The 9,553-nt window shown below is 41.4% G+C and overlaps 1 long non-coding RNA gene across 2 annotated transcripts in view; it reads right to left on the reverse strand.

Moving 5' to 3' along the window:
• LOC135410967 (uncharacterized) overlaps positions 1–9,553 on the reverse strand; it is a 31,770-nt gene that overhangs the window by 20,114 nt on the left and 2,103 nt on the right. Inside the window, exons 2-3 of one of the 2 annotated variants that reach the window (XR_010428950.1) lie at positions 5,147–5,327; positions 4,047–4,597 (exon numbers count right to left, since the gene is read on the reverse strand). This is a non-coding gene — a long non-coding RNA (uncharacterized LOC135410967). The remainder of the gene's footprint in view (positions 1–4,046; positions 4,598–5,146; positions 5,328–9,553) is intronic. The other variant, XR_010428951.1, reaches the window with a different exon arrangement.

Genomic DNA, 9,553 nt, shown 5'->3' on the forward strand with positions numbered 1-9,553 from the left:
TACAAAATTCAAAATGCTTTCCTAGAAAGGTTGAAAAAGTGGTTGTGGGAGTTAATCTGCAGCAGCTGTTGTGCTATACAATGGGAATTTCTGTCTTAATGATTGCTCTACCTGAACACGAAGAGGAACTTCTTTACTGTGCAAGTGACCTGGAAGACGTTGCCTGGAGAGGTTGTGGAGTCTCCCTCACTGGAGATATTCAAGAACCACGTGGACACAATCCTGCGCCATGTGCTCTGGGATGACCCTGCTTGAGCAGGGAGGTTGGATGAGATGACCCACTGTGATCCCTTCCAACCCGACCCATTCTGCGATTCTGTAAATATGATGAAGCCTAGAAGAAGTATCTTAAGGTCAGGCAGTCCTCAGGATTCATAAGTCCTACAACTGCCAAATAATGAACTCCTGAGCTACATCTCCATCAGCTATGCACTTCCAGTGTGTGTGTGTGCGAGATAGAGAGAGACTTGGGCACACACACTGGCAGAACATGATTATTTAATACTCAACTGATAAAATCCAGGCACTCATCTCCTCAGTCATTTCCAGATGATTCATAGATTTACTTTGTTGTTAGGCTAAATCCCATGGCGCAAGCTTCTACATACTGTGTTAAGGCAATGATTTACATTCTGTTTTACTGCAATGGCCCCTTAAAACTTCAGCACTTGGTCATAGATGAGAGTATTTGCTTAGTGGGATTAATACACAACAGTACCATTGACCGGTTCAGTGCACCATCTTCTTCCTGACCAGAAACTCACAGCTTCAGAGACACTCCATGCTTGCCAAATGGAAGGTACTCAGTTCAAAGCAAAAGGAGTGTTTCATCAGGTGAAAATTGCGACTGAGCCATCACGAGTCCAACCCTTGTGAAGTACCATTGGAATAACCTGAATTTTGTTTATCTGAATCACAAGTCAAAACAGGAAAGGTAAATTTTAGGAAGCCTAACTCTGACAAATGTAATGTTTTCTTACTTGAGGGTAAGCACGATACAGGTGTGATCCCACAGAAAACACCCTACAAAGTGCACACCGTGCTGTGGGTCCAGCCAGCTGGTTTATCCCACAGCACAGACTCTGTTCTGGCAAGAGTTCTCACCAGGCTGAGCTCAAACAGAACATCTCGTTATGACCAAGATCCACCAACAGTCTTCAGGTGATGCTGAGAGACTTTTCCTTCTTCTGGAAGATACTTAAAATCATCTAGGATCATCCCCAGATTGTTCCATTCTCCTGGATGGACAAGTGTTTAAGATGTGACGTTTGTGTTTTAGTACAGAGAGACAAATTTAATGGTTGGGATGAAAGTCAGAAACATGGTTCGTAAGGACAAGGAAAGAATAAAATTAACATCTTTTGCTTTGAAAGCATGCCTTTTTTTTTCCCCCAGTTCCCATTCTCAAGGGTATTTGGATCATTTTTACTCATGAGGAAGGAAGCAGATACAGAATATTTCCTCTAGAAAAGTGAATATTCCTTTTCTAATAATACTTAAGACTGGAGAAGTATCTCCATAACTTAGCGCATTCCAGTTCTATAAGAAAAAACTCTAAAGACAGCACACTGAAATCACAAAAAATAAAGAATAATCTGTGATTTCTTGCCTGAGATCATTCTGTTGCTTTCCCCAGTTTGACCACAAAAAAAAGCAGCTATTTGATTTCTGTGTTACACACTGCCTGTTTGTCAGCAGGAAAAATTCAGAGTACTAAAAAATGCTTACTGCTCTGAGAGCAATAATAAAATGTGTGCTTGCCTTCAGATTAGCTATCACTGTTTTTTCCTGCAGAGACTAGGAGAAATATAGAGGTGAAATTCCATGTTGTTATGTATAAAATAGTCTTTAAAGAAAAGTGCATGGGGAGTTAACTGTATTGATATTAATACGCCTCATGCAGCTAAATCCCTGCTCACTACTTATAAAACATAAAAGATATGAAATTTAGAATCTTGATCATAAAACAAATTAAATCAACACAGTCAACTTCAGAGAGCACGAATATATTTCATTTCATTAGGAAATAATAAGCCATGCTGGCATTTGGACAGCAATGAAGACTGCTTGCTAGAATGTATCTTTTTCACAGCAGAGCATTTTTTTCTTCTATCATTATCAGCATGGCAAGATCTCCCCAGTACAATGGTTCTCACACCAGCAGGATTCTCTTTTATTTCCTTTGTGGATGGTGGGAAACTTGCCATGATTTCATTGAATCTCCAATGCAGTTGTGACAACGTATTAAAATAAAAGACATTCTATTCTGGAATATTTCTCAGCCTAAGGAGAGAAACAGGACCAAGGTCAGAAGGGTAAGCAAGGCAACTGGAAGAGAAATTAGTGGGTCAAGGTGTTGTAATAAATCAGCTTATAACCGGTGAGAAACCCCCATGCTTTCTAAGCCTGAATCAGACGACCTGGTTGTTAGACCAGGAGTCAGGAGCTGACAGCATGGTGGCATCAGAAGGTACAGGGGCTGAACCTGATACAGAGTCATGGCAAAATGGGAATGGCTCTGTCTTGAGATACAGCTGAGAGTCCAAGGAAACCCAGCAGCCCCTGCCTACTGGGGGGACACGACAGTGGCTGCCCAGTGGCAGCTTTCTTTCACAAGGAACAAGATCTCACATCTCCAAAACATCTATTAGCACACTGAACTTCTGATTTAGAAAATTAAAATACAGTTTGGCAAGCAGTGCTTGAAAACCTTCCAACCTCTGCGCCAGACCACGCTGACTATCTCACGTAACTGGAAGTCAACAAACCTGAAGGGCCAGCAAGGAGATTGTGCAGCTGGGAGGAAATATTCAGAGAAGACTCTAAGCCTGAGCTTTCAGAAACCTTTTTAAAGAAAGCTTTCAGAAACCTTTCTATTCTCCATCCATACCTCCTGCACTTCTCACATTTGCAGAGCTAGAGAGGTGATCTCTCAGGCACCGTGTGCTCTCAGAGTTACCATTATTTACTCCACTTCTGAAGTGTCCACTCTTAGGCATTTCTCATCCCACTGTTCTTTTATGTTCACCTCATTCCTTACCTAAGCTCTTACTTATCTGAAGTACACCATGTAGGTTGGTTTCAATATTGTATGTTCTTCATTGTGCATTTTTATTTCTGTTTCAACTGATGAATTTTCACCAGATAAGTGCTTGTTAAGGGCTTAATTATACCCCAGTGTCAAACCAAAGTGACAGCACTGGTCACAGTATACCTACAGTGGATTAAATCCCCTGCAAGAAGTTTAATCACTTTCCCTTTCCACCACGTTGACTGCCCATTTGTGAAATGACTGCAAAATGCTGCCAAACTTCTTCATTCTGTTTCCCTCTAGTGCCTAGGTGCATATGGCCAGTGGCCATCTCAAAAAATAGGAAAATGGGAGGCTGAAGTTCATTTCCAGGCTAAGAAGACCAGAGATGAAAATGGCTCTGGCCCCGAATGTTTTCCCTGGCATATTTTTGCATGCCCAGTGGCACAGCAGTTGTCTTTCTTTCGTAACATGCACAAAGAATGTATTGGTATTACAGATGAAACACCTTTTATGTGGCTATAAATAACAGAAAACCTTAATCTGTAAAGAAAGGTCCTTTAAAACCCTCTACATAGCAAACTAGAATTTACTTTTTTTTTAAAGCTTGATACATTCCCCTGTTTGGTCACCACATTAGAAGCAAGAACGGACAGCTGAAAAAGGGAGCCCTCCTCACCATCACATTCTCTTCACCTTCTGCTTCCTAGGAGAAACTTAGAATTTGCTCTAAAGATGATGTTGATTTCCTTGTATGTGCCTCATTCTTAGATATAGAACGTACCATAATGTCTCTTCACACACAAATATTCCCCCCAAAAGAAATAATAATTAAGCAGCACAATGTTATGCACCCTTTTACCATCATTTCTTCCCCTCTAACACAGTGGAACAGTCAACACTCTCTGCCGTGTGCAAGGTGAACCAGAGAGGGAGTGGCACCCCTTTGCTGCCTCGGGAAACTTCTTGCTGGATCTCAGAGCCTTCCCATACAGCCTGACACTGGGCTACTCACCTGCTGCATGTCAGAAGGTGAACAGGAGCAGGGAAGCAACTCAGAAAATGATCCACTCTTCCACTTAGCAATGCTCAACAAAAGAGAGAGGAGGGAGTGAACATGAGATCTTGTGTAAAGTTGGTTATTCAACACAAGTTGCCATACATTGGATGGATACACTAATGATCAACCAACTGTAGGGTCACTTTTTTTATTAATGCAAGGGAAATTATCTGCATGCACACACATGCACACACTCACACATATGTCTCATCTGAACCACGGCCCAGGAAACACACCAGCCAGTCACTGCCAGGAGCCTTGGGTCAGGTACCAATAAATGTGTGATGAATGCTAATGCTAATGTGATGAATGCTAATGCTCCCAAAAATATCAGCAGTCCTGATACCTGCATGAGAACCAGAGCACAGTGTTCAGCCACACGCTTTGACTCCACACGTCCTTGAGAACAAACCAAATTGTATGAAGTTGCCTAGTCACAAGTGGAACCTGCTTAGGAAAAGTTTAGCAGGGTAAATGGTCTCAGAGGACCATCAGCCAGCACGTACCTGAAAAAAAGAAGAGGGACAAATCCTCGGCAGAAGGGACATTTTGACCTGTCTGTTGATAACTCACAGGTGTAATCAGCAAGGATCGCTCTCTGAAGCTTCTCATTCTAGAAAACAAATCTGGCAGGCCAAAGGGATTGCCAATATTTTCTTCAGTGCTGTGATCAAAGGCTGCCTGTCCTGAACTTCTGTAAAGCCTCATCCTGATGGAGTGAGTGTCAGCTTAGCAGGTTTCATTTCAATGCCACTGGCTGGAGAGATTTCTAGGAACTGTAGCCCCAGGGTCTGTAAAACACATACAGTATATCTTCAGATGGCATGATAAAGGTGTTTGCCATTTCACGACTTTTTCTGACAATTTCTCAAGCTGTCCTTGGCTTTTATATATACAGGATATATAGACTTGCCTGTCTTGCAACTTTGTCTGCCCGGCAGCCCCATTTCCAGATCCACATGCCTGCACCTTCCCTTGAGCATAGTGAACCCCTAGGGAGAGTGGGAAAGTTACCTTTGCCATGTCCATCAAACCAACTAGGTTAAAGCACTCACCTGTCAAATGCAGGAAGGGACATGAAATGTAAGGAGGACTCATTCCCATCATTGTTGTCTCAGTAGCATCACGAGATTCAGGACTCCGGGCTCCCAGACAGACATTCCTCCCCCACTCTTCACCACGCTCTGCTGCAGCAAGGCAAGTACTTCTGGGAACATGCTGAGGACTGGATCCCAGCTGAAAGTAGCCCATCAAAAATAGCAATTTTTAAACTGAATCATTTTCCAAATCACACTCTAAAATTAATTCCCTTCCTGGCAAGCTCCCTGCAGCTCATCGGTACACAGGCATGCATGGACTTGGAGGATGCAGATTTCTCAGGAGCTGCACCAATCCCATTCCATAGGTTTCTGCACCCATCCATCCATGCATCTGTCCATCCATCCCTCCCCTCTGCACTCTAAACCTCAGCTACAGAACACAGGGGCCACCTCTCTCACCTCAACAGAAAGGTTTACAAAGAGCTTGTCCTCTTTCCTCCAAATTCTTGTCAAGAGAAATGACATGTTGCAGAAATGCCTAACTGGCCATTCAGTCCTTTCAAGAATTCAGCTGTTCGCTTGGAGAGCTGAAGAATGCTGATGTCTTCTGAAAGGCCAGGTTCCTGTTATGCTGAACAAGGTGAGATCCAAAAAAACCCAAGAAGGTAACTGGTTTGTTGCCTAATAGTCTACACGAACTCAACAGTGAGGTCTGCATTCAGAAATTATCCTTTGTAGGGTCTCAGGAATATTACAGAGCTGCATCACCCTCAGCTGTAGAACAGTAGCTTTCCATTATTAAAATGTATTAAAAATCCTTTGCATGCCAAAACACTGACTGAGATTTTCCCGCACAGAGCAAGAATAGAAAACAAATAAGCACAACTAATGCAGAAAGAGCATAAGCCCCCAGAGTGGAAGGTTTTCCCATAAAATACAAAATTTCATACCACCAAAGACTGGGAGGAAAAGAAGTCATCTGAATACAGAACTACCTGCACAAGACGCAGGGTGCCTCCAGCTTCCGTTGACATTAAAGGCAAGTGAGAACATATTAATGTGATCAGGATGCTCAGAGCATTATACGGCATCAGGCCTTTGGAAATTGGCTATTCATCACATTTAAATTGAATGTAATTGCCAGTGCTTATTAGATCATTCTCTGAGTGAGAGTAGTGAAAGTGAGAAAGTGTAGTTAGATGACTGGGCCTCAGGAAAAATAATAAAAAAAAAAAAACAACATTGCATAACTATTCATAAATTAGCAGGAAGAATGCAGGAATCTCTGATTTAAACAGCAAATGCTTTCTGTTTCTCTTAAACATGCAGAAACATTCTACTAGTAAAAAACCCACCTATTTGGTTAACAGTACTCCTGTTTCGACACAGCTTAGCATCTCCTGGCAGTGAGAACTAGCAAATCAAAACCTGCACATGGCTAACTCCTACCTCTGACCCTGACTTGATTTTGAGATTGGGAGTACAAGATATGGTTCCCAAAGGATCCTCAAGTTCATCTCATCAGCTTCTTCAGCTCTGCTCTCATGAAAGACAGTGTTACTGACAGAGCAACTAGGGCTTACACAGCCCAGCTACCTGACAACAGTTTCATCCCAAGACTCCAGATGGACCACCTGCTTGTCAATCCATAAGATGTCTTGGTTTTCAACCCATCTGGTCTGCAACAGGTAACTCATGGCTTCAAGACCAGTTACAAGCCTGCCTTTTTCTCTTTCCCCTCCCTGAAAGTCACCCTAATTCAGAGGGGAGACACGAGAATATAAAAAGCCATTGGGGTCACAACGCTGGTCTTTTGCTTCAAAATCTACCAAAGTGCCCTGAGAGGGTGAGGAGACATTAGTAACATCTAAGGTTCCATGGAAACACACATTCTCCCCCTAATACTTTGCAGTTAGTATATTTTTCACTGTTCGAATCTGTACCTAAGTAGAGCACCGGGAAGGTCTCACCCTCTATCCCAAAGTATCCAGGCTTCTACCTTAAAAAATAGGCATATTCACTTCTATTATGGATTGTGACCGAAACCCTTGCTCACAATGCTACCCAGGCCCTGATTGCATGGACTACCAACTACCTCTTCCATTTCTTTTAATTACAGAGTAATACCAAAGAGACTGTCTCCTAAATCCAGCAGGAGGTACAACTGAAGAAGAGGGCAATCTCATTGCCCACGAAGTTTGTTGAGCACCCAGGCTAACCATAAGGCCACTCATTGAAAAGTAATTTCTTTGGCACATATTACAGACAAAAACTACTTTAAACAGCTGATACTGAGCTGTATAAAGAGCAACATAAGAACATCTGCACATCAATTCCAGCAGTAACAGTTACATATCTATTTGTCTTTGGTCACTGTCAAGGTAGAAAGCATGTCCAGCTACTCCAAACAAGCTGCACATTTCAGGTCAGGGACTGTATGGCATGTTCACATTCCAGCTGCCTGAGACACTTCCAAATAAATACTTGGGACACTTCCATGGCAATATAGTGGTAAAAAGCTCCTAAATTATGTACTTGATATTTGTTTCTCAGCAGATATTTGCTGCAAAGTCAGTAGGGACATGTATGTGCAAAAGCTTGTCTTGGAATCAAGAATACAACTGTGGAGGTCTTGGTATCCCTGAAGTCAAAAAATGTGGTTGCTTGTAAAATCACTTAGTCAAACCGTGGTTGAGTATTTAAGGATTCTACCCACACACACAAAAAAAAAGATAACTATTCCCTTGAAAGGAATAGCAGTAACTGGGCTGTTACAGATTTAAAATACCATATTAAATTTTATTCTGTAATAATGAGGGGGGATGTTTAATATTCCAACCTATTTTCAGACAACAGTTTAATTAAACATTTAATGAATGCATCTCATTTCTTTGCATAAGCTTCACTCTAATCAACTGAGATAATAATGTAAACATCACTTTTGGATTATTAAAATAATCCCTTTCACAAACACTGGCCTCCTGACAAACAAAATGGCTGGTGCCATCTATACAATATGCCCACAGTGCAGGGGCTCAATTTGAGCATAAAACCCAATTTACAGTTGACCATCAGCTTTTAAAAAAATCCTAGGCAAATGGTTTTAAACACAGTGATGTTTTCACCAAATCCCTCGAGATTTGATTCAATTAATCAAGAAAATTTATAAAAACATCATTCATTTAACCATTTAGCCTTTAAGAGAGTTGCCCAAGTAGGGATGCAGCAGCAGCTTCAGGATGTTTCCTCAAACAAATCCTGATATTGGATCAGAGCAATCAAAACCATGACCTTCTTTTAAGCAACAGTCCTGCAGCTCTGGGGGATTTGTGTACAGCTAATGGAGCTTTTCCAGGAGTTAGTTACTTTGGAAAGGACCATACATTTTCTGTGGGACTTTAATGCAAAAAAATAGACTTTTTTCCCTTACCTTTATAACCAAAAAAATCTGAAGTATTTTTGCAAAATGGTGACAAATTTTCAAGACTCCAAGTAAAAAAATTTTAGTGAAATGAGTTGTCAAAACATTTTGAAAATCTGTCAACAGCTAGAATTCTTAGAAACCATGATTCGGTGATGCTTGAAATATTGTCTTGTCCATGCTGAAGCAGCTAAACCACATTCCTTGCTGCTTCAGCTTAGTTTTTTTTTCTTCATGGAAAGTTACTGGTATGCTTTCCTATCTATTATGTGATTCCTCAAGCTAATCAGCATCCCACCAGCATCATCCTTTCCCAGGCAGGATATCTCCAGAGAGGCCACCACAGAGTCAGTCGGCTTTGACTGCTTGGAAAAGACTCAGCCCTGTCACCTAAGGAAACAGACAACTTTTCATCCCCATCTATGGCCCTGCCATCACCCAAGAAGGGACAATGAACAGCATGATGAGAATACGAGTTACACAAACTTTGCTAACTGGCTTCTCACTAAAAACATCACTGACCTTTCACAGTAGGTGAAGTTGCTGAGGACTCCAGAAAACTGGGCTCTCCTTTTTCAGTGTTTCCAACAGGAAAAATATAAAAGAACAACAACAAAAAATCCCAACCAACCAACCAACCAGTCTCATTTCCCCTGCAAACACAAAAGTACCAGGAATCCAAAGCCCAATATCCATCTACAGCAACAAAATTCCTGCATGTTCAGGTAAATTAGCTTAGTTTTACATAATCTAGCACAGTGGATTGCATGTAATCATTCCTGGATTACCAGAGTGAAAATTATTTCTAACTATAGACATTGTCATTAAATGGTCCATATCTGACCTATTACATTAAGCCCTTGATGATCCATGAGAGACTTTCCACTCATTTCAATGGGCTTTTGATTAGTTCAGATATACTTGGCCAGGTTTTTTTTCTGCTTCTTTTGCCCTTGAGATCTACTATTACTTCTCACAGCTACTGGGTTTGTGATTTATTG

Source organism: Pseudopipra pipra, chromosome 3 (assembly GCF_036250125.1).
Source record: "Pseudopipra pipra isolate bDixPip1 chromosome 3, bDixPip1.hap1, whole genome shotgun sequence".
Lineage (NCBI taxonomy): Eukaryota > Metazoa > Chordata > Aves > Passeriformes > Pipridae > Pseudopipra > Pseudopipra pipra.